This window comes from Haliotis cracherodii, unplaced genomic scaffold (genome assembly GCF_022045235.1).
Source record: "Haliotis cracherodii isolate W230 unplaced genomic scaffold, xgHalCrac1.p SCAF_26, whole genome shotgun sequence".
Taxonomy (NCBI): Eukaryota; Metazoa; Mollusca; class Gastropoda; order Lepetellida; family Haliotidae; genus Haliotis; species Haliotis cracherodii.
The window spans coordinates 2,980,375-2,986,908 of record NW_027266282.1 but is presented as its reverse complement, the minus strand read 5'-3'; the positions used below and the strand labels follow the sequence as shown (position 1 = coordinate 2,986,908).

At 38.6% G+C, this 6,534-nt stretch overlaps 1 pseudogene; it reads right to left on the bottom strand.

Annotated features, from left to right (window-relative positions):
• Positions 1 to 769: 769 nt before the first annotated feature.
• On the bottom strand, positions 770 to 3,311 carry LOC139472934 (uncharacterized; annotated as a pseudogene).
• Positions 3,312 to 6,534: the final 3,223 nt, after the last annotated feature.

Sequence of the window (6,534 nt, the reverse complement as noted above, 5' to 3'; positions counted from 1 at the left end):
TAACTGGAAAAAGTGATTTACACGCTTGGTCACCTAAGGTCTTACATTTTATTGATTTTAACCATGTCATTGGCACCCAAATACAAATAACTTTGAACCCTGAAATGCAATGTTGCTGTAAAAAGTAGTAAAACATGAGAATATGATTGAATGAATATTCAAATTCTGACATGTTATCAATGTATCTGTTGATAAATAGAGAATCTCACCCGAGTGTCTTTTGATATCAAATATATCAACACGAGTTGATAAAAGTGGAAAAATCCGAGGCTTGCCGAGGATTTTTGCCACTTTTATCAACGAGTGTTGATATATTTGATATCAAAAGACACGAGGGTGAGATTTTATTTATCATCCAACATCATTCTTTCAACTTTTTCAATTTGTAGACAGTAATTAGCAGTGTCTTCAGTGTAAAAAGTACTGCAAACAGCTTCAGTAGCAGAGCCATTAGTGATGTCATTTCATTGTGACGTCATGGTGATGTCACAATGGTCTGCAAAGCATTGTGATGTAATTTCATTGCAGCGATATCTACAGTGTAGATATCGCAAAAGCGATATCTACAGTGTAGATATCGCTTGATCTCATCCAAGCGATATCTCCTGTGGGAGCCAGTTTTGGATGATAAATGACATTTTTCCCACTGTGACCTCACACATCAGCCAATATTATCATATTGACAATACATTCAACTGATGTAAAGGACATGGTGAACTCTCTTGCAATTAAAAGTGATATGCATACATGGCATAAATATTAATTCTATTCATTCTTGAAGCTGAATCTCCATGATTCTGTTTTTAAGGCTTAAACATTAAGTTTCAAGTTTAAGTTTTTGCAGAGAATCATAACTTTCACCCACAGGAAGGTTTGTCTAGAGGACTTTGACTCCTGGACAAGGCTCCATCCTGCTGGTCTCTTCGTGGATCCCTGTGCTCATGAGGATGGTTCAGGCTGTGAAGACACTGTAGTTGCAGTATAGGCAGCTCCTCCCATGGCCTGGAGCGTCTGCATGTCAAGTGATGTCATGTCACTGTATTCACTGTATATAAATGAACAGAAATATCCTTAGTCATTGCTATTTATCTGAAAAAGGCAAAAATATGAGGAAATATCTTCTGTCATTAACCTGTCATCACTGATTTTTAGTCATCCCTTCAAATACCCTTCACCACAATCTTGCATTTTGCAGAATTTGTTTAGGTGGATAATCAAGATTGGTTATTCTATGGCGTTGAAGTTTTATATCTTAAATATGCATGCGTTTATAGAAATGTGTATGACCACTTATAGATAGGAGGTACGTTGCTAACACAATAGGTTTTCATAGCGATTCTGTTATGTAGAGTTATGCTATATGAATAATTATACTCAAAGCAAGGTCAAGGGAATACATCAGTAAAATTGCCTTGCATTGACTGTGTCAGAAAGGCTGATCACATGTAGGAGGGATGTATCCATAGCTGGTGGTATTCCAGATAGGGATACATTATTCTGTCAAAGAATATCCAACACCAGCATTGACGTGGAACTCAACGTAGGGACCACTACCTGTCGAAATAAAACTTTATTGTTACTTACATAAAGAAAATTGAGAAAGTTTTATTCCGAATCAATGTGTTAAATGACTTAAGAAACAATTGATGACAACCTTACAAGGGTGTGCATAGCATGGTTCAAATTTAGAAATCTTTATCATTATTAACTTTCATCATGACTAACATAAGAATTGTATACATATGTAAATTCAAATTTTTAAGAATTGATTATACATTGTATGGGACACCAAAATGTACTTAATGACACCAAATACAATTGTTTATACATGACAGTTAGTTTAGACAATATTTGTATCGCATTAAGATTAAATGTATATTGGATCTGGTGATAAATACACTATAAACATACTATTCCATTTTAATTTTGCAAAATGTGAACTACAATAATAACCTGTGTTACTTGTACCTTGCAATTTCATACCAGGCTTACCTCTGTATGCTATGCCACTTTTGTTCCACCTCTTCAGAGACACTGATGCCTATGATTTACATAAAAATATACAATGTACAACTGCGCGCGTAAGGTAATTTCAGAAAAAAACCGAATATGTTCTAGGTGTGACTATGCAATTCAACTGATAATTTGTACAACAATTTATCTTCTTCTTTACTGAAAATAAATAAATTTATGTTGAATAAAATATAACACAATACAATCTAGATCTATTAAAAAAGTCCTTCCGATTTTATGTGAGTTGCTGCTGTGAAAATTTGCCCAAATACTAAAATCTTAAATAAAGATTGTTACAGATAATCAGCATATAGTTTATGGTAAAAGTTTGCTCTATGGTGGTATACTTTTGACTGTTGTTTCTTAAAAATAGTATCAACTGTTTTAAATGGAAATGAACATACATGTATGTTCCATCGCCCAAATCATCACAAAATATCACCCGTGAAACATCATAAAATGAAATAGAATATTTAACATTATTTGAATCTTGATTATATTTCGATACTACAATCTATCTTCATAATTATCGATCAATGTGGTCTGCCGTGTGTCCAAATAACGAAACGAGTCGCCCCACTCCCTACGTCCACGTTCGAGTTAGATGAGAACTTCGTTGTGGACGTCCAGTACTGCTTTACATGGAAACGAGCAGGCTTCAAGGTGGTAACTGTCCCAGGAGGTCCACTTAACCCGCAACAAACTACGGGAGGGTCAGGTCGTCATAGCTGACATTTTTGTTGACGAACTGTACAGCGGGATGGTCGTGTGGCGAATGACTCTATCTGTGAGCTTGGTGTCTCTACCCGACTTCATGCTACTAGGGTTCCTACTATCACGCAGGCCTGCCGACTCCACCGCCAGAATGTCACACGCTCCGATCTGTAGGTAGGACAGTCTCCTTTATCCTAAAGATTTAACGTTTCGAGCGGTTGTGCCCCAACACAATCCCCACTCGTTCTCTGCTGAGTATTAAGCGGAACACATGCGGCAGCCCCGATAACTTGTTCAGCGTTTAGGGTCTTCAGCTTCTGGGTGAACTCGGCGATGGAAATTTCCTTCTGCATCACGGCGATTTGCGTCCTGAGTTCCGCTTCTTGCATTTCCAAGGATTGATAAGTCATGGAAGCTGCTTCTGGACGGGGCCTATGTGGTGTAAACGTTGTCAAGGACCGATCTCCCTTCTGGAAATCGATGTCTCCATGCGCCCCTAGCACTGTAGTGTCGCGCTCTAGATATGTCATGTCAAGGTTCACTGCAGCTGATACAGTCGAATTAACACTCGAGTCCACGCCCATAGTGAGTAATCATGCGTAACCAACAGTCCTGCGTTATGTTTAGCAGCTTCACAGTCCTTAGCCGAGGCGGCACAGCCAGGCATTCCCCCCGTCACAAATATCCAAACTTTAGCAAGGCGAACACTTGAGTCCACGCCGATACTGTGTAACCGTGCATAAATAACAATCCTGCGGTTTCTGAAGGCAACGTTTGCCGAGGCGGCACAGCCAGGCACGCCCACAGTCACGGATATACAAACTTATCAAAGCGATACCGACGGAACAAAAACAAACATGTGTTCGAAGTAGCGTTTAGCTAGTCAATGACACCGAAAGGCGGGAATTTAAACATGCCGCAAGGGATGATGGGAATAGGATATTAGGTCTCGTCAGCCCGACACGAGAACATAGAAACAGGCATTATGGGTAGAAACTTGACCCGGAAAAGGCCTAGCAGACCGAAAAACTTTCTAAACAAAGCTCTACCCCAAGTGGAACCTAGCAGGCTGAAATCTGTATTAAACAATGCTATACCCCAAGTGGAACCTAGCAGGCTAAAAACTGTACTAAACAAAGCTATACCCCAAGTGGAACCTAGCAGGCTGAAAACTGTATTAAACAAATGATAAATAATCACTTTCAATCTACCGACAGAAACGTGAAAATTATCGATCAATATATCGTCTGCCGTACCTGGAAATGCTGCGTTGATCGTGTTTTGCGCTGTCAAAAAACCCTTTAGTTTCTTCAACGTGTTTTGTCAGAAGCAGGTTTTGGTCCTCAGTCCAGTTAGGTTTTCGCTTTTTGTCAGACATGGTTGTTTGTTTGTTTGTAGTTTAACGCCGCACTCAGCAATATCCCAGCTATATGACGGCGGTCTGAAAATAATCGAGTCTGGACCAGACAGTCAAGTGATTAATATCATGTGCATCGATCCACGCAATTGGGATCGATGACATGTATTATTTGTGAGTGAAATTGGGCTGTACGAGAAAGGCATAGTTTGGCCTTTCCCTTGTTTCAGGACTGTAACAATTATGGTGTATGTCCAAGCCATGGGTACAATGTCAGCAAATATTTAGTAGGTCCAGAAATACGATAGCACCACAATCGGGCATATGCCTAAATGTCTCCTATTACATGTAATCTGCTCCAGGAGATGAATGAATTTTATTTGACCTAAATATGACACCACTTTATTCTACAAGACAGTGGTGTTTAATTCAGAACTCCAAATCACGACATCTGAAATGTCATGTGATTGAAGAGTCACAAGATTCTTTGATTTATCAGAGCTAATAACAATTTGACATAACTCAAATAGCATATAAGCATGCTAAAGGTTATTGTTATTCTGACTCAACGCTCAAGACAAGTGTAGGACATCGGCGATTAGTGTCATAAATACTTGTATTTCTAGATCAAATAGAAGATAATGGTCTGTATCTATACGTACGATCAATAAAGTGTTTAGATCAGTGGACAATACATTTCTTCTTAAATACCACCAAATCACATGGCAGATATGTGTAACAAACTCATGCTTGTTTACTTTTTTGTTTCCCTTTTCAAATTCATTGTTGCACCACACTTTGGGGGTCAAAGTAGATGCTTGATGTATTTTCCCAGTGGTATACCAGGATATTTCTTTCTTTTTTTAATGTTTAATAATGTTTAATTTGAAACATCAACATTTTCGTTTATTAATTCAGAAGCGATATATTGCTCACAGAGAAAATATATATTGTGGCCAATGGAATGTGGAATGTAGTATGATGTAATAATAAGATTCACAATTCACTTTGAGAATCGGTATTGGACTCCGAGCTGAGATTGAGATATATTTTAGTGTTGAAGGCTTCGTGGACCCGAGTACACATTTCATCATATATTTAAATACACAGATAGTGAAATGTAAACATTTTCACACAGCATTTATAATGAATCAACACGTACGATTAAACGTTGTTTTTGAATTATCAAACGCTGTGTTAACAGATTTCCTTCAGTATTTCCTTATGCTAACCGTCACAAACACATGCAAAGACAAGTCATGTCTACCTTGAACCATTTAAAGCTTTACCAATGCCTTGAATGTTGTAACCCTGGTCAAACTACTTTTGAACAAGCGTCATATGACATTTATTGAAATCGTCAAAGAAAGAGCATTCTTGGTGTTATCTCAAAAGGTTTTAAATGCAGACTCTAAAGGCTGTTGAAAAGTCATACCCACTTGTTCATAGTTTCTGTCACTCTGATTCTTAATGCATATATCTAAATATGAAACATAAAAAAGTAAATAAAAATGAGTCAATTTCGCCGGTGTTATTTCTCGTTTAGGTGGGTAACTAAATGAAAGGGAATTGGGTCTTTCACCATTATTGAATGGTTACAGATTATAGATATACCTGAAGCCTTAAACATACATCAAATTCCTGAGTTTTTATTTTACCAATACGAGCAGAACTTCCGATACATATGCATAAAAAAAAGATCAGCAACGAGGTGTGACACCTCCGTGCACTTAGAACGACAAGCCGTGGTGGTGGCAAAGAATGGTTTCTATTTTAACACAGTAGAACTACAGAACCGGCCGATCAATAGTTACAGAGTCGAACATAGGAAGGCGACGAAGTCACGTTGATACTTGGGCAGCCGAGGGCTGGACTGGCTGGTCAGTGCTCATCTCTCCTTGTCCCTGGTTTTCCTCTCTACTACTGCGACTGCGCTCCTCCAATGGTTTGCCGGTTCTCCCTTGTTAACACAACCTGCCTGCTTTTAAAGGCAGCTGACCGATCATAATTCTGCTGAGCTAGTCAGTTCTGATTAACTTGACAGTCGCTATGTCAGCAATTATGCTGTTTATATAAGTACGTCAGCTGACCAATTATTATTCTGCTGAGTTGGTCAATTATATAGTGCAGTTGCAAGACTATTCAGTGCAGTTGTTAGGGCTCACATAATGCCCATGGCAAATAGTGTTACAGAGGGGAGCATGCCTACAGTCCGTTTGACTCCAAATGAGAACGATGAATTGCAAAATAACTCGAAATCCAGAAAAGTGTATGAAACATCAATACCGTACTTGACCATGAATACCCTGTACCCAACAAAATCTGAATTTTGTTTATTTTAAGACCCATGACGGATGAGGTTCTTTAAGAAACTATCATGTAATTTTGTATAGAAATGTGTACATGACACGTAGAGGGGACAAACCGTCGAAGGCAAAGCGTAAGCACGC